Source organism: Schistocerca cancellata, chromosome 6 (assembly GCF_023864275.1).
Source record: "Schistocerca cancellata isolate TAMUIC-IGC-003103 chromosome 6, iqSchCanc2.1, whole genome shotgun sequence".
Classification (NCBI taxonomy): domain Eukaryota; kingdom Metazoa; phylum Arthropoda; class Insecta; order Orthoptera; family Acrididae; genus Schistocerca; species Schistocerca cancellata.
This window is the reverse complement of record NC_064631.1, coordinates 504640272-504660190: the sequence shown is the minus strand read 5'-3', so window position 1 is coordinate 504660190 and position 19919 is coordinate 504640272. Positions and strand designations below refer to the sequence as shown.

At 43.0% G+C, this 19919-nt stretch overlaps 1 protein-coding gene across 5 annotated transcripts in view; it reads right to left on the bottom strand.

Moving 5' to 3' along the window:
• The window catches only part of LOC126088613 (uncharacterized), a 511853-nt gene extending 511114 nt beyond the window's left edge, over positions 1 to 739 (bottom strand). For all 5 annotated transcript variants that reach the window (XM_049906837.1, XM_049906839.1, XM_049906840.1 and 2 more), the window contains exon 1: positions 578 to 739. The gene's annotated coding sequence lies outside the window, so the exon portion shown is untranslated. The remainder of the gene's footprint in view (positions 1 to 577) is intronic.
• Between the last annotated feature and the right edge of the window lie 19180 nt (positions 740 to 19919).

The window sequence follows — 19919 nt, the reverse complement described above, 5'->3', positions numbered from 1 at the left end:
GATCCTGAGCCGTCAAATACAACAATTCGGTATCAAACATCATTTGTTAGACAACGGATAGAATACAGCATAATAAAGTCTCATTCTGTAAATCCGAAAATTCATTACGGGGATAGATCTTTCATATACTATTTCTCAAAGTTTGCTTGACAGATGCTGCAAGAGAAAACGGCTATTTGCTGTCAGAAAGCGGTTTCTCTGCAAATTACGGCATTTATCTGTTTTACCAATACGTACAAGAACGATAAATTAACTGGCATGAAAAGACAAAACAAAACGTATGAGTCTACTTCTTAAATAGCTGTTCAGCGAATTTGTAGGATAATTTTGGTACAACGTTTCGTGTTTATTCTTTAAAGAATACTAGGTAATAGCGCTTGAAATATGTAATTGCGAGTGCCTTTATACTTCTTGAACTGTAGCTGTCGAAACTCAAGAAACATAAGTTAGTAACATTCGATCTCTTAGTTTTCCTTGGAAGAAACGGAGACGACGGTTCCCAGCGACGTCTTCAGATCTGGTAATAACACGCTCTCAGTGCCAAGTTGTTAGACAATAAAAATTTCGCTGAGCTTACCTGTGGGTGGTTATCCAAAGTTCTATCGAGCCCTTGCGTCGTTGCTGAGGGTTACGTCCAGCAGACAGTTCACTGCCACACAGATGTACAGGACACGAGAAGTTACGACTAAATGTCACTCGCAACACAGCAGCGCCCACACACAACAGTCCTCTACGGTGGTCCGCGTGCGACTGGAGTCTCCCAAGACGCTGACTACTGGAGTTACCGCGGCGGCGCCTCGGCACACGGGCACCCACTGCGCATGCGCGAGTCCGCGCGCACCTGTTGGAATTCCTAAGTCATTACAATGCGAGAGGGACGCTTACGGGATGGTGAGCAGTGACAGACCAGAAACCGGTTGCCAAAAGGTTCTACGGGAACGGAGCGTGGGCCATCGATGATGGAACTTTTGGCCGGACGAGTTATACTGAAACTTCGGCGAAACACACTGGTAGTGGAACGAATGCTCTGTCTGTTTGAACAAAATCCTTTCGGACTTTAGGTCGCAACTGGGTAGAGTCTACAAGGCATATCATACACCGAGTTGACAAAGACTAATGACATAACGATAAGCAAATGTATAGATGGCAGTAGTATCGCGTAAACAAGGTATAAAAGGGCAGTGCATCGACGGAGCTGTCATTTGAGCTCTCATTTGTACTCGGGTGATTCAGATGAAAAGGTTTCTGACGTGATTATGTCCGCAAGACGGGACTTAGTCGTTAACGCCGAATGGTGGTTGGAGCTAGACGCATGGGAGACTCCATTTCGGAACTCTTTAGGGAATTCAATATTCCGAGATCGACAGTGTCAAGAGTGTGCAAAGAATACGAAATTTCGAGCACTACCTCTCACCACAGGCAACGCAGTGACCGACGGCCTTCACCTAATGACCGGGAGCGGCGGGTTTCGCGTAGAGTTGACAGTGCTAACAGACAAGCAACACTGCGCGAAATAACCGCAGAAACCAAGGTGCGACGTACGACGAATAATCTTTAGGACAGTGCGGCGAAATTTGGCTTTAATGGGCTATGGCAGCAGTCAACCGACGCGGATGCCTTTGTTGACAGCACGACATCGCCTACAGCGCTTCATCAGGGCTCGCTACTTTATCGATTGGACCGTATACGACTGTAAACCCGTGGCTTGGTCATATTTTCCCGATTTCAGTTGGTAAGACTTGATGGCAAAGTTCGAGTGTGGCGCAGACCCCACGAATCCATGGAGACCAGTTGTCAACAAGACACTGTGCAAGCTGGTGGTGGCCCCATAACAGTGTGGGCTGTGTTTACATGGAATGGACTGGGTCTGAACCGATCACTGACTGGAAATTAACTACTGGTCATTAAAATTGCTACACCACGAAGATGACGTGCTACAGACGCGAAATTTAACCGACACGAAGAAGATAAATGATTAGCTTTTCAGAGCATTCACACAAGGTTGCCGCCGGTGGCGACACCTACAACGTGCTACATGGCGAAAGTTTTCAACCGATTTCTCATACACAAACAGCAGTTGACCGGCGTTGCCTGGTGAAACGTTGTTGTGCTGCCTCGTGTAAGGAGGAGAAATGCGTACCATCACGTTTCCGACTTTGATAAAGGTCGGATTGTAGCCTATCGCGATTGCGGGTAATCGTATCGCGACATTGCTGCTCGCGTTGGTCGAGATCCGATGACTGTTAGCAGAATATGAAATCGGTGGGTTCAGGAGGGTAATACGGAACGCCGTGCTGGATCCCATCGGCCTCGTATCACTAGAAGTCGAGATGACAGGCATTTTATCCGCATGGCTGTAACGGATCGTGCAACCACGTCTCGATCCCTGAGTCAACAGATGGGGACGTTTCCAAGACAACAACCATCTGCACGAACAGTTCGACGACGTTTACAGCAGCATGGACTATCAGCTCGGAGATCATGGCTGCCGCTACACCTGACGCTGCATCACAGACAGGAGCGCCCGCTATGGTGTACTCAACGACGAACCTGGGTGCACGAATGGCAAAACGTAACTTTTTCGGATGAATCCAGGTTCTGTTTACAGCATCATGATGGTCGCATCCGTGTTTGGTGACATTGCGGTCAACGCACATTGGAAGCGTGTATTCGTCATCGCCATACTGGCGTATCACCCGGTTATGTTATGGGGTGCCATTGGTTACACGTCTCTGTCACCTCTCGCATTGATGGCACTTTGAACAGTGGACGTTACATTTCAGCTGTGTTACGACCCGTGGCTCTACCCTTCATTCGATCCCAGCGAAACCGTACATTTCAGCAGGATAATGTGCGACCGCATGTTGCAAGTCCTGTACGGGCCTTTCTGAATACAGGAAATGTTCGACTGCTGCCCTAGCCAGCACATTCTCCAGATCTCTCGCCAATTGAAAACGTCTGGTCAATGGTGGCAGAGCAACTGGCTCGTCACAATACGCCAGTCACTACTCTTGAAGAGCTGTGGTATCGTGTCGAAGCTGCATGGGCAGCTGTACCTGTACACGCCATCCAAGCTCTGATTGACTCAATGCCCAGGCGTATCAAGGCCGTTATTACGACCAGGGGTGGTTGTTCTGGGTACTGACTTCTCAGGATCTATGCACCCAAATTGCGTGAAAATGTAATCACAAGTCGGTTCTAGTATAATATATTTGTCCAATGAATACCCATTTATCATCTGCTTTTCTTCTTGGTGTAGCAATTTTAATGGACAGTAGTGTAATTATGTTCGGTTACTTGGAGACCATCTGCAGCGCGGGCCGTTGTGGCCGAGCGGTTCTAGACGCTTCAGTCCGGAACCGCGCTGCTGCTACGGTCGCAGGTTCGAATCCTACCTCGGACAGGGATGTGTGTGATGTCCTTAGGTTAGCTAGGTTTAAGCAGTTCTAAGTTCTAGGGGACTGATGACCTTAGATGTTAAGTCCCATAGTGCTTACAGCCATTTGAACGATTTGCAAACATTCATGGGTTTCACGTTCCCAAAATCCATGGACTTCACGTATCCAAAAAACGAGGGAATTTTTGTGGATGACAATGCGCCATGTAATCAGGCTACAACTGTTCGCGGTTGGTTTGAATTGAGACACTGGTCTGGACAATTCCAGCGAATGATTTGGCCACCCAGATCGCCCGACATGCATTCCATCGAACGTTTATGGGACATGTCGAGAGATCTGTTCGTGCACAAAATTCTGCGCCCGCAACAGTGCGGTTATAGGGACAGCATGGCTCATTATTTCTGCAGAGGACTTTCAACGAGTCCATGCCATGTCGAGTCGGTGCACTCATCTGGGAAAATAGAAGGTTCGACCCTATATTAGGAGGTATCCTAATACTTTTCCCAGCTCGGTGTATATGTAATAAATAACTACTACGTAACTGTGCGAAGACTTGTCTCAGAGCTTAGCCTGAACTTCCGTCGCCCTTGGGAGAACCGCAGCAAGTCGGTGGAAACGGCTTTTGATTCATAAAAGGTGACTCACAGTTAATAGCGAAAACTGACATGGGTGAAAGTGTGTAGGAATAGAAGCATAAACGTTGCACTAAACATGAGATAAATGCGAATATTTGGGTACGAGCCACCACTGACTTCAGTATGAAACGTCAATAATAGTTAAGCTTTTTTCTGAAATCACGTAGCTATATTCAAACAATGACGAAAATTGAACCCTCCTTAAACAAAATTCCAAAATCTAATTCTTAAATCCATTTATCTCGCAATGATCGATAAGTACCAATAAAAAAATGAGAAGCAAAAAGATTCCTGATCTGATTGTCTGAGGAACTAAGAATGCTACATTATCAAACCGCTGCCGCAAATCGAACAAACTTAATCATTACCTACAATCTATTCTTCACAAAGAGTATGATTGTGCCAATGTAAAAATCAACTCTTTTTCTCTCCACGATAACTCTTCCATTAGTCCATAATATAAGTTTTGTACTTTCAACATTGCAACCCAGTCAGCAATCGTGATAATCTAATATATTAGATACTATCAGCCTCGATTGCACTAATGAAAGCAAACTTTACCTAGGTTTCACACCAAATAAGTGAGCCTTCTTCAGAAGTATACCTGAGTCTATAATTCGTCTAAGAGGGCATGGTCTAGAAATAAAACTAAAACAGCCTGAATAGGCGTAGTCACATTTTAAAAATTCGTTACGTAAGTACTAAGTCAACACTGAGACTTGACTTTAGCTCCGGCGAGCGCCTCGTCTCCATGGACGCCATTGGGTGGGCCTCGGGAGCTCACGTGCAACTAATTAGGCCTAGATAACGCGCTGCAGAACAACATGGCGGGGAACATTGCGCATGTCTAACTGAGGCCATGACTGTCAAAGATAAAAGGTAAAGGTTGGTTTCATTACCGGAATCGAGGCTGATAGTTTCTTACATATCATAATATAATTCCCCAAAATCTTCATTGTTTGCTGCTTACTACTACTGCTACAAAAAAGACTCTTCATATCTAACCCCAAAGCTCGACTGTATTGTCTCAGCTACTCGCCGTCAACCGATAAATCTGGCGCGCACTTCCGTAGACGAAAGATAACCTCCAACTCATCTCTGTTCAGCGCAATTTCTCTGCCGAGGCTGCGTGCGCGAGTCTAAAAGATTCAAACATTACGAGCGCGGTTCCAGACATTCAAAACAAGAAAAATTCCTAAGAAAATTTACACGCACACCTATCGCCGTTAATTAATAAAAACTGGAAAAGTGCGAGTAGCACTCTCGCTCGCTGTTTTCCGCACAAACTTAGTTATGTGTATGGATGGTTTTTATGATTTAAGTTTGCGACTATCAAAGCTCACTCGCAAAAACTATCCATAAACATTAGTAAGTTTGTACGGAAACCAACCAGACTAAAAATATGTGACATAAATGGCCGCAACTCTTGATTTCATTAACTTAAAAGTTTCAATTTTTACACTGCCAATGGACCGTGGACCTTAGTATTTGATGTAAATTTCAACTTAATATCTACACTCGTTCCTGAGAAATAAGGGTCTTAAAAGACGGGCAGACAGACAGACAACAAATGGCAAACAAATATATTTTATGTGATATGTTTTGAAACTAGCAATTTTCATGTTTTTTCATTTAATTTTACTATTAAACCTTGATTCTTGGAAAATATCGTGGTTCTAGGTTTTGGTGAGCGAGTTCACGAGTATCAAAATATGTGTCACAAATCGCTCTATCTTTTGATTACATTGACTTACAAGGTAAAATGTTTCACACTGCAAAGGGGACGTACGCTTTACTATTTCATATAAATTTCATCTTGATCCCTTTACCCGTTCCTGAGAAAAAGGGGTGCTAACAGACGGAAGGACAGGCGGTCAAATAGTTCAAATGGCTCTGAGCACTATGGGGCTCAACTGCTGTGGTCATAAGTCCCCTAGAACTAAGAACTACTTAAACCTAACTAACCTAAGGACATCACACACATCCATGCCCGAGGCAGGATTCGAACCTGCGACCGTAGCGGTCGTGCGGTTCCACACTGAGCGCCTTTAACCGCTCGGCCACTTCGGCCGGCGGACAGGCGGTCAACCAAGTGATTCCATGTAAGGGTTCAGTTTCTACCGACTGAGGTAAGGAACCTTAAAAACGGAAACGACCATCTCGTATCAAATGCCTGGATAGCTGCAGTTTAGCAGGTGCGTCCATGATCCAAGCAGCACAAGAGAAAAGAAAAGGGCCCTGCAGAAGGCAGCTGACATCGAACGAATATTCCTGATCAATCCATTATTGGAGGATCATGATTTTTCCATATGTCATACCTGACATCAGGTTTTTCGCCACTCTAATTATTAATTATTATCAATAGCACGACATGCGGGGAACGGCTGTCAGCAGGGAATCAACTGCTCCCGTGCACACAACTAAATCCTCAGTGGACAGAAAAGGCTGTGAGACGAGAGCGAAAACACATTTCATGACGATTGCGTCAGATAGCACGTTTACATGTGACACAACTTGCAGAAGACGAAAACAAGATTTTGGACACTAATTTTCACTTTCGCGCTTATGTGTTGTATCTGGATCGATATTGCTGGTCTGATCAAATACCGATTTTTGGAGCGTCAGTTGTTTTACACGAATGGTGCCTGTTGTGACTTGGCAAGACAGCCAAGCCACTCTGACCGGTTGCCGAATGGTACGCGTTTATGCTCACGCAGGCTGGCGTGAGGTCTGGAACAGTTAAGGGAATTTATAGTAGCAAATAAAGTACGTAACTGATGGAATACTTAACTTTAATTCATAATTGGTGAACATTGGTTTGACGGTACATGCATCACAAGATAAATAGCAAATGATAATGGCGCCTTGCTAGGTCGTAGCAAATGACGTAGCTGAAGGCTATGCTAACTATCGTCTCGGCAAATGAGAGCGTAATTTGTCAATGAACCATCTCTAGCAAAGTCGGCTGTACAACTGGGGCGAGTGCTAGGAAGTCTCTCTAGACCTGCCGTGTGGCGGCGCTCGGTCTGCAATCACTGACAGTAGCGACACGCGCGTCCGACGTATACTAACGGACCGCGGCCGATTTAAAGGCTACCACCTAGCATTTGTGGTGTCTGGCGGTGACACCACAGTGTCTCTAAATCAACTGTTGTTGTTTAGTCATCGGGTTAAAGTGTGGTTATTAGTACTTTCCTAATTTTATAATAACGAAACGGTACGACTCCCTTATGGGTGGCAGTGGAGTCGTAAAGAGGAGCAACAGGAGATTGTTCAAGGAGGGATCTTTAATTACTCATCAACGCCAGTGCGAAGCAGTTTTACGAGGGTTGCCCAGAACGTAAGTTCCGATCGGTTGCAAAATGGAACCCACAGTGAAAACCAGAAACGTTTTATTTGCAACAATTAGCTACACTTTCCACCTACTTCTCCGAGTGTTGTCGTAGTGTTGTATCAGCTTTCCAGTATCCTCATCATAGAAAGCAGCCGCCCGTACTTTCGGCCAGTTATCTGCGCTGGTCTGCATCTCGTTGTCTGTGGAAAAATTTCGCCTTCATAGCCAGCGGTTCTTGTGAGCAGAGATGAGACTCAGGGGGAGCCAATTACGGACTGTATTGTGGGTGATCAAACACTTCTCATCGGAAACGCTGCAGGAGCCCCTGCAGTGATGCGGTCGAGAATTGGTTTGAAGAAGGAACTGCTCGACAGTTAGTTGTGTTATGTGGGCTGCATGACACGGGCGAAATCTCTAACCAGGCCCTCATACTTGGCGGGAGACGCTATTCCCTACGCATCTTTACGTCCTCCCAGTTCACTCAAAACTGGAAAGAGCGACGCGACACGATCGATGGGCATACTAGAGACACTGTCCAACACATCTGTGCAAAGCTTTTTCCCGATTTTCCCAGTAGTTTTCCATTTCGCGACCGATCGGTACTTACTTTCTGAACAACCGTCGTATTATATCCACATACAAGACGCACCTGTGGAGAAATCGCGAAGCAATCTTTGTGGAATACTACAATACTCGAACATTTTGTAAACTTGAAATGGCTGGAAAACTGCAGAATGAGTAATGGCAGATTTTTATTATTTGTGTAGAATTTAGCGACTGTTTTGTCACCAACCATTACCACTAAAAAGTAGAGTGGGTGCACAATTTCACAGATCAGCCAGCTACGTAGTTCACAGTGTTGTCGCCAAACTATTAGAGTCCGATAATTCAGCAGACACACCAATGTTCACGTATATTGTTCTACAGAATAAAGACAAAATGTGATTTTTTTTCCAGTTAAATAAAGGAAATAAATATCTTCTCAGTCAATCAAGTACTTCTTCTCTTTATTCACTCCACACAAAATCACTTCGTTCACATTAGCCAACATTTAAAAACTGGAGTAGCAACATGACAATTAAATCACGACGCAGTTACGGTACGGTGTTCGCACGGGGCGAAAAACGATTGTGGGAGCTGAAATGCGGCAGTCATTTCCCTGTTAAAAAACTAGAGTCTTTACATGACCGACCGGGAGTGGTATCGAAGAATCGGTTTACGGTAAACCAGATTTCGGAGCTCATGTAAACTTCAGCCGACCCCACGCGGCACACGTTTCTCATCGTGGAGGACATCAGACGACGTTTCCACTGTGGTTGGTATACGCTTGGAAGCGAGTTGTGCATCACACGTAACGCGCTCCTCGTCGTGATTTGCGAATGCTGCGTTTTCCAACAATTATTGTTGGCTGTATATGGCTCGCAAGCGACAGTTTCTTTACGAAAATGAACCCGCGTTAAATTGTTGCAATGGCTGCATTAAAACGCACATTTTCTCCCTTATCGATATGCTAGCAACTTTGTTCTGCCTATAGTAAACAGTAATTAAAATTCCAACATCTATGAACGTTATAAAGGTAATAAGAGAAACATTATGTCCAGCCACTATGGACATTAGCTTTTAAACCTCCATTACAAATAGTGAGATACAAATTTACAATATTCATCCACATAAGATAAAAGTTATTCATCACTCGCACTTGTTAGTTAAACCCTAAGATCATTCTTACTAGATCACTGATCTCTGTTTGTAAAGAGTAACAGAACTTTTAGAACCTATGAAAGAAAAGACTTGAAACAAGAAAATGCTAATCTCCTATTGCATGTAGTGCAAGCTCTCTTGTATGTAAAGCCAAAAACATCATTTAAATATTGCATTATTACTGTTAAATTTCTTGTATGGAACGTAAGTGTCTGTGTGTGTGTTTCTAAGTGATGCATGTGTACATGCATATTTGAGCTCACAGTCAAATATAATATTTATAAAAGAAATACGTATCAAACAATCTCTAAAGTTTTATGGATGAATAAATAAATTAATAAACAAGCACTGATTTGCGATGGAATCAGGCAGTGTTTTAGAAAGTGGTCTTGCAATTCGTTGGTCCATGTTCGGTAGCATGCTCACAAAATGAAACCAACTCACTCCTGAAAGAGGGCTCTCTTGTATTTATGTAATGTGGAATATTAAGGGGAGGTTTACTATCTTTGGCCCGAAAAAAGCATGTAGTTTGAGAATTGTTTTCTCGGGTTGTGTTATAGATATCAATGTCAAATTTGGTCAAAATGTTTATTGATATTTCCTCTACAAACTGGAAATTTTTCGACCGGAAATGTCGAAGAGCAAAGGCGGAAGTGCTGTCGGAACGAAACAAAATTTCAATGTAGACCTCCACGCGCGGTACGTCACAGGTCAGTCGGCTCGTCTCAAATCAAAACTCAGGTGACGTTAGCGAAATGTATAAGATTCTTTAGGAGTTGTACCTCGCTTAAGTTATTTGGACCATAGGAAAAAAATGGCGGCCATTTAAAAAATAGGGTTTTTTTCATTGATTTTTCGACTTTGTCGGCCAAGTAAAAATATTTATAGTTGATTGATCGGAATAAACGTGGTACAACTCCTAGACAATTCAGTTAGCTTCGTCGGAAACAAATAATCATGCCAGTCGGTTCAGTAGATTTGAAGTTACCATACCGCGCGATAAAAAAAAGTTATTTCGAGAAAAACGCGTTTGAAGATTTGACTACGTATAAAAGCAATATTATGCAACTTACGTTCAACCTGCTATTTCGGGTCCATAAACTAGTCCTTCCTCTTCCTCACAGAGGCCGTTGTGCTCGATCTGGGCCATCCTGTGCTGCTCCAGAGCCGCTCGTACGGCCGGTGACAAGCGGTTTTCGGCCGCTTGAATCCGGTGGTCGTCCGAATGCTTGGCGAAGTGCGTCGAATAGTCCCAGGGTGTCATGGTCTTCAGGATTGCTGAATACCCTTCGTTGAAGCTGCACACTGCCAGGAAAGTTGCAATCTCCACAGTCTTCGCACCAGAATGCAAATTCTTGGGGCCTAACTTCCAAACACACGCGTTCAAACTTTCATTTGAATTTTGTGTTTCGTCCGAAGCACCGGTACAATAACTTGTCTTCCGAAAGAAAAACACTGGTGCGTGAAAAAGGCCGATTTCAGGCAGGTGCATTTTTTTGTTCAACCGCAAATAACAAACATTTCTGTTCCGTATTCGGAAAAACCTTTTCAGGGGTGGATTCTAAACATTTTTATGGATCCCAAAATGCAATTTTTTTAAAATCGATTTTTTTAAACTAAAAGATAGTAAACCTCCCATTAAAGAACATACTTCTGTTAAGTGAATAAGGAAGTCCAGAATCCTTTAGAAAGTGCAAAGGAAAATAACAAAATGTTTGGACATTGCAGGATGTGAACGGACTGTATTTAACTTCGCAGCTCCCTACCTCTCGCCGCTACCCTACAGTAACATTTTCTCACAAATATCACTGTCTGTAATGTTGCGATATCCTGAAGGCTTTAAAGGGATAGTCCTCTCTGAAAACTAAAAAATATCGCTTGTCTTTTTGCTGAGTATATTCTTGGATTGTCTGCTTTATAGTAGCGTTCATCTCAAGTTTGCCAGAAAATCCGTTACCGAGTTACACGACGGTTTGTGGGGAAGTGACTCCGAAAACAGTTTACATCGGCAGGGAAGCAGTCGACATCGCGGCGAACCTGGCAGCATGTTATTTCAGCGTCGGTGACTGGTATCATTGAAATTATGAACGTGCTCGAACTTGATATCAGACCAGCCAGTCGGAACTTTTCCGCGAAAGCGGACGAAAAGTATATCGAGCGAGCAGAACGGCGAATGACGGAAACAGCCAAAGAGGCTCGTAGGACCATTGTGGCTACGAAGAAGATGAAAGTGGATGTCCTTTTAGATCTGGAAGGATTGCTGTATGATGCAGGGATCACTGACTAGAAGTACGTTTAATTTAGCAACAAATAATGGAACCGAAAACTTTTCTCTCGGAACCGTATTTTTCAAATTGGCGGAAAATATAACTCGAGAACAGTACATACCATTGCAGTCGTAATTTAATGCCGATGTTTTAAATTGAATTCTTTGTCAACGTACATAGCCGTTTTATGATATCTTCAGGAGTCTGTTGTTGACGCACACTTTTGTCTCCATTTTGTGGGCAAAGAAAATGACATTAGTTTCAACTTAATATTTTTCATTTAGTCTCTGTATCCTGATAGAAAATATATTGAAAACGTCGTGTACAAAATTATTTTGTTACGGGTCCAAAAGGGCTTCGAGAGTTCCCGCCAGTGATCAGTGCTCCGGTGGCAAGGGATTCTCCCACCTGGTGCAGCGGTTGCAGGGAGTGTCTGATGTGGTCACAAAAATGATTCTTGGAGACAGAAGTGTAAGGAATAAAACTGTATCAACAGATTTGGCATTAATTTTTATTTTCCTTGAAAAAAATCACGAAAGTCATCTATCGTTCATGCGTTCAAAGAGGGTTACACCCTTAACGGCTGATATGTCATTATCTGATGTTTAATTATAACGAATCATACCAACAACGACGGGCTTTTGATGAATCTACAGTGTGTAATTGCCTTAAAACGGTATACTTTGTAGATCACGGGCTCCCGGGTTCAGTTTCCGGCCGGGCTGGGGATTTTCTCCGCCCGGGGACTGGTGTTTGTGTTGTCCTCATCATTTCATCATCATTCAGGAAAATGGCGACACTGGACTGTGAAGAGATTGGGAATTTGTACAGGTGCTGAAAAGCACGCCGTTGAGCGCCCCACAAACCAAAAATCTTCATCATCGCCGTCATCACGGTAACAAGCTATAACACACAAGCTATAACACGAAAACAACTAAGGAAATTCTTTAACCACCAACATACCGTCTTCCCATTGTTGTATTACAACAAATCGTACAAAAATGACCCACTCCGAGTGCCGTACAACAGCGTCGATCCGTAGGACGTAAATTTCAGCACAGAGCCCACCAAACACGTGCTTCAACTTCAAACGACGTAATGTCACATGGCGAGTCTCAAGTTCTGCTTGTGACGTAGATCGCGACCTTGGTCACGTTCCTCTCCGCGAAGCAAAAATCTGACTTCTCTTATTCAGCCTTTCACGCTCCGGGATGCCGTGGAACGTGCAAGTGCACGTTGTGACGTCACAAAACTTGTCCAGTTCCTCGTCCACAAACGCGTTCACGTCCCGTTTGAGGACGACCTCATTAACAAGGAACCCATTGAGTGCGATGTTACACGTTCAATCTTTAGTAAGGCACAACGAATAGTGTTGTGTTGACAATTATGACAGAAAAAATATTTCCAGAATGAGATTTTCACTCTGCAGCGGAATGTGCGCTGATATGAAACTTCCTGGCAGATTAAAACTGTGTGCCGGACCGAGACTCGAACTCGGGACCTTTGTTTTTCACGGGCAAGTGCTACACCATTTTTTTTCTTTTTTTTTTTTGCATTTTGTTCGTTGTTGATCGTTGTGTTTGGTCGTTGCGGACATCACATGACATCCGTTCAAGTTCGTTTTGTTGATCCTTCCACTCAGTTTTTTTTTTTTTTTTTTTTTTTTTTTTTTTTACAGAGGCCAACCAGCTCTCCGACCGAACACGCTGAGCCACCGTGCCGGCAGTCAGCTGAGCTACCCAAGCACGGCTCACGGCTCGTCCTCACAGCCTTACTTCCACCAGTACCTCGTCTCCTAAGCTGCCAGGAAATTTCAGAAAAAACATTGGTTTGCTAATGACTCACCATGTGCACCTGGAGGGTGGCAGAAATGAGTGTTCGGGAGGTGCAGAGATCAACCTTCTGTGGGATGTATGTTTCAAACGTCACAAAATGGCCATCGTATGCATTCAATTTGGCGTAACGAGGTGATGAGAACTGATGGAATGTGATGGCGTGCAACCGGATGCAAAACAGTTTGTCGCGGAGCTTATTTTGAAACTGCCCATCCTTCAAGGCTTAGCTGCAGAGAGTGCTATTGTATGCTTTATAGCCACAAAAAGAGACTTTCAGAGGCTGAATTTGTCCAGTGGTTCCAGGTGGTATGAACTGCAATGTCACACACTTTTCAAGAGGGAAATTTGTTCTAAAGAAGTATTATATGCTGACAAGAAATGAAGCAAAAACAAGTTATTTTGCCCAGGTATTGCTCAAAAGCAGTAGCAGTAGTTCTCTTACCCCCTTTTCCCCATTCTTGCTTGCTGTAACGTAAATATCCCCTAATGCCCTTGCGAGATCACGCACACAAGAAAGAATCGTACGGGTCAGAGCACCTCCAACTTCTCACAGCACAATGATAACTTTCCAGTCAATTGACCAACCTGATTAACAGTCAGCATAATTGTATGAGAATGCGTTAAGGCACTGATATTAGTTGATCTTGATACAATTCTCCTGGTGTCTCTAATTTCCAGGGTTCCTTTCATATGCATTTCCTCTTCAAATGCCGATTGGTCGGAGCTGGATACAAATTCCTTGCTAAACGATGGGACAAGTTTGTTTATCTCATCTACAAATTTTCGGGCCGATTCCGCAGTTTGCTGTGCTTCCTCAACTTGACGCTTTGTTTCACATTTCGTTATCTTACGTCGTCCAATTCTGTAGTACCGTTTGAGGTTATGCAAGCATCCACTGCTTCCCTTGAAATCACAGTAATGTATGTCACGCACAATTTGATGTCATAATGTAATGGGCAACTATCATGCACCTCCTGTAAATTGTATCGAGCATTCTTGAAACATTGTAAACACCGATTTTTGTAACAAGTGCCCCTTGTTCTCCCTTGATTATCCGTTGCTTTTCCTATGCGCTACACGGTGTTAATGGTACACACTTATTCGAAATCTGTTCATAATTGTTTTCTTACTATACTGCGAATGATTGTCCAAGTACGTAATTATATTTAGTACCTGCTCCTTGGACAACGATTCACTAGAGATGGGATTTGTGGCTCCCTGTCCGAAAAGGATGACGAACTACATGGCTTGACACCTGTTTCAACATCAGTCTCACTTGGTAAGCACGTATCGTCATCAGTCATCATTGTAGTCCTCATGTACATTGACCGCACAGTCGAGCGTATATGACACCACACATTCCACTGACTCATCTTGCAGAAACACTAATATTTCATCTGCCACTTCTTTGCGAAATTCCTTGGGTTCTTTATGACGAAATGTCAACTTCGGCAACTGTTGTTCTAGATATAACGCGAAGTTTGCTTTATTTATTATTGTCATTGCTCTACTTTGTATCAACATTACTAGCACCGTAGCAATATTGTGGGTTACCCGCCGACTAAACAGCTCAACTATGCGACATAGCCTCATGCTGTGCTCACCATTTTATTCCTCTAGACACGGCCGTTACAAGCCAATATTGTGGCTGCATGTTAGACAGTACGTGGGGCATCGAATGCCGTAAACATCATTGGTCTTTTGTGATCTCACTCTTAGGGGATTACCTGTAAGACAGTGAGAGTAAGTGGATGACCCAGCACTCTGGTAAATAACCAGGCGTACCAATGTAGGCGGCTCCGATGGCCGAGACCTTGAGTTACGTTGTCAGCCAGTGCCGAAACAGTGATGGCCGGCAACTGTGACAGGCGTTGCTTCACCGTTGCGTCGCATTCCTGACCTGGTTCTCGTATCAGTTACTGTGGTCAGGGTCGGCGGTGCGCGTCCTGTGTCTCTTCCTTTTGCATCTCCGGTCGCTTCTCAATGCGTCACTTATATCTCTGCCTTACATCTACATCTACATCTACATGGATAATCTGCAAATCACATTCAAGTGCCTGGCAGAGGGTTCATCGAACCACCTTCACAATTCTCTATTATTCCAATCTCGTATAGCGCGCGGAAAGAATGAACCCCTATATCTTTCCGTACGAGCTCTGATTTCCCTTATTTTATCGTCGGTGTTAACAAAATATTTTCGCACTCGGAGGAGAAAGTTAGTGATTGAAATTTCGTGAGAAGATTCCGTCGCAACGAAAAACGCCTTTCTTTTAATGATTTCCAGCCCAAATCCCGTATCATTTCTGTGACATTCTCTCCCATATTTCGCGATAATACAAAACGTGCTGTCTTTCTTTGAACTTTTTCGATGTACTCCGTCAGTCCTACCTGGTAAGGATCCCACACCGCGGAGCAGTATTCTAAAAGAGGACGGACAAGCATAGTGTAGGCAGTCTCCTTAGTAGGTCTGTTACATTTTCTAAGTGTCCTGCCAATAAAACCCATTCTTTGGTTAGCCTTCCCCACAACATTTTCTATGTGTCCCTTCCAATTTAAGTTGTTCGTAATTGTAATACCTAGGTATTTAGTTGAATTTACGGCTTTTAGATTAGACTGATTTATCGTGTAACCGAAGTTTAACGAGTTCCTTTTAGCACTCATGTGGATAACCTCACACTTTTCGTTATTTAGGGTCAACTGCCACTTTTCGCACCATTCAGATATCTTTTCTAAATCGTTTTGCAGTTTTTTTGGACTTCTGATGACTTTTATTAGTCGATAAACGACAGCGTCATCTGCAAACAACCGAAGACGGCTGCTCAGATTGTCTCCCAGACCGTTTATATGGATAAGGAACAGCAAAGGGCCTATAACACTACCTTTGGGAACGCTACAAATCACTTCTGTTTTACTCGATGACTTTCCGTCAATTACTACGAACTGTGATCTCACTGAGAAGAAATCACAGATCCAGTCACATAACTGAGACGATATTCCATAAGCACTCAATTTCACAACGAGCCGCTTGTGTGGTACAGTGTCAAAAGGCTTTCGGAAATCCAGGAATATGGAATCGATATGAAATCCCTTGTCAATAGCACTCAACATTTCATGTGAATAAAGAGCTACTTACGTTTCACAGGAACGATGTTTTTTAAACCCATGTTGACTGTGTGTCAATAGACCGTCTTCTTCGAGGTAATTCATAATGTTCTAACATAAGTTCCAAAATCCTTACATCTTTCTACTTCAGTTTGCACTGTGGTCTTCACTCTATCCTTTGCAAACCTCTTAATCTCCCAATAACTACTTTAACCATTTGCTTACTGTATTCATCTCTTAGTTTTCCTCTACAACTTGCACCTCCCACATTTCCCTCCACTATCAAACTGACGATTCCTTCATGCTCCAGGACGCGTGCTCGCACCTAATCCTTCTTTTAGTCAATTTGACATAAATTTCTTTTCGTCCCAATTCGAGCGAGAACCTCCTAATTTGATATTCCATATACCTATTTAATCCTCAGCATCCTTCTGTAGCACCAAAAACTTCTATTATCTTCTTGTCCAAACTGTTAACTGTCCACATTTCACTAACATACAAGGTTACACTCTAGACAAATACCTTCAGAAAAGTCTTCCTAACACTTAAAGTAATATGATGTAGAAACTTCCCCTTTGTATGTAAAGAATGACAGTGCTGGAAAAACTCTTACGTTATTTGATATTCAAACAGCGGAGAAAAACTGAACGTACTCAGATAGTTCTCTCTTTACTTATTCTGATCATCACTAAACACAATATTTTTAGTGCAACGCAATCTGACTTTCAATAATCTCTACAAAAGAATGGCCGTGACTAACAAGAACCTATAGCTTTCATGAATCACTTACCTCACAAAAACCTTCGTTACTCCAACTACTGCAATACAGCGAGCGCCAATACTGCCAGCTAAATAAAAGATTCTAACTACTGAAGGCACTAACTACTAATAGGCACAGTTAGCAAATGAAAGATTTTGATTTAGAACAAACAATGTATTTACCTTAATAGTGTTCAAAAGTCATATCAGTCATGTCAGTTCATGACATCCAGTCTTACAAATTTCCTTTTTCTGACCGACACACGTCCAGATCGTCCACCCATAGTAACCACTCAAAACTCTGGCATCTCTCTCCCCACATCCACCACTGCTGGCGGCTCACCTCCAACTGCCCAACGCTACGCACTGTTCACATCCAACTGCCCAACACAACACTAGCGAATATTGCAACAATGAGTCCAACCAGCCACAGACTGCACACAGCGCAGTCAGCGATTTTCATACAGAGCACTAGGTGGCATTACCAACATAAAAACCTAAACAGCCTACTTACAATGTGTTAACAGATTCCTCTACTTAAAAAATACTTTTCGTGCAATAGTCAGTTAACATTTTATATTCTCTCTACTTCGACCATCAACAATTATTTTGCTGTCAAAAAGCAAAAAGAGTCTACTATTTTTAGTGCCTCAATTCAAAACTAATTCCTTCAGCATCACCTGATATTCCATCACTTTTGTTTTACTTTTGTTGATATTGATCATATAGCCTTCTTTTAAGATACTGTCCATTCCGTTCAACCACTCTTCCAAGTCCTTTGCCATCATTGAAACAATTACGTTGTCATTTCAACGTTTTTATTTCTTCTAGCTGAACTTCATTCGCCTTCCAAATTTCTACTTGACTTCATTTACTGCTTACTCAATGTGCAGACTGGTATCAGGTATAGGCTACGAAACTCTCTCTTTCCCACCTCAACTACTCATTCCTTTTCGTTTCTTTAATCTCTTGTTTTTCTGGACAAGCCGTAAATAGTTTTTAGCTCCCTTTATTTTATACCTGCACCTTTATAATCTGAAAGCGTGTATTCCAGCCAGTATTGTCGAATACTTTCTCTAAAGTTATAAGCATAGGTTTGTCTCTCTTTAACATATCTTCTAAGATAAGTAGGTTGTTTGTTTTTCTTTTTTTTTTTCAGCACGGTAGCTCAGCGTGTTCGGTCAGAGAGCCGGTTGGTCTCTGTAATAAAAAATCTGAGTGGAAGGATCAACCACCGAACTTGAACAGGATGTCTTGCGACGTCCGCAACGACCAGACTCAACGATCAATAACGAACATTTCTCCAGAACCCAAATTGATCTTCCCTGACGTTGGCTTCTACTAATTTTTTTCCGCTTTTGTGTAAGTAATTCGTGTCAATGCAACGATGATTTATTCAACTGGTAGTTAGGAAATATTCACACCTGTCACCACCTCACTGTTATTAAATTCCTCTTGAAGCATGAGGGTATTTCGCCTGTCTCACGTTGCACACCAGCTGAAATTGTTCTGTCATGGCTGGCTCTCCCCAGGATCGCAACATTTCTGAGGGAGTGTCATCTGTTCTAGGTGCCTTGTTTCTACGTATGTCTTTCACTGATCTATCAAATTCTTCTCACGTTATCATTTCTCCCATCTCATCTTCATCCTCTGCCTCATATACTATTGTGTGCAATTTCACTTGCCTTGTACAGTCCCTCAATACATTCCTTGTACCTTTCAGTTTTTCTTTCTTTGTATAGTACTAGCTTACCATCTGAAATCTTGATATTCATATGGCTGCTTCTCTTTTCTCCAACCAACTCTTTAATTTTCCTTATCAGTGACTTGTGTCTTTCCCTTCCTTATGCATGCACCTACAGACTAGCGTGCCTCCTCTGGCCATTCATGTTCAGTTCTTTTGCATTTTTTGTAAATCTAATTTGTAAAGTTTGTTAACTTCTACCTGTTTCATTTGCTGCATGTTTATGTTTTTTCCTTTTGTCATTTAAATGCGGTATGTCCTGCATTATCCCAGGATTTCCGCTAGGGCTTGTTTTTTTAACTATTAGATCCTTTGCTGCCTTCCATATTTCATCTCTCACAGCTATCCTTTCCTCTTCTGTTGCATTCCTTTTGCCTGTTTCAGTTGAATCTTACCTAAAGCTCCTCCTGAAACTCTTAAAAACATTCAATTCTGCGCCCAATTCCTGAGTTTCTTGCCTTCTCCAATTTCTTCAGTTTTAATCTGCCATACATATAAAGCAGACTGTAAATGTATATGTATGGGACCACCAAAGCCTCACAAGTATCAGCACTGTGGTGTTTATAACCTCCTAGCTCCAACAGGAGTGGCGATGAGGACAGGAATATGTGTGTGTGTGTGTTTCAGCCCCTGACACATAGACTGCCCTTCATGAGAGGCATGCTGTATGGGAACAGCGTCAGCCTGCCAAATCAACCTGCTTTGCAGGCCAGTCAACATGTCAGGGGGTCAGTGACAGAACACTTTTTTCTGGGCCATGACATATAGGCTATCCTATGTGACAAGTGTGTTGTGTTGGGGTAGTAGTGGTCTGCTTTATCGACCTGCTTTTTATGATGGTCTTACATCAGGGGTAAATAAATGCTTTTTGAGCCCCTGATGTCTAGACTGCCTGACTGACAGGCATGTTATGGGAGAAGTATTGGCCTGCTTTACTGAATTGCACTTCAGGGACTACAAGTGCTGTTGACTATGGCTGGAAACAGGTTGAGATGGATAGACAAGGGCACCAACAGAGTGAGGGGGAGAAGGAAATGGACAGAGAGAGGAGAAGAGGGGGAGATACATGAGGCATGTGGAAGGCATAGAGAGGTGCTGGGCAGGCAGAAAAGGAAGATGGAAAGGCAGAGATAGAAAGGGAGTG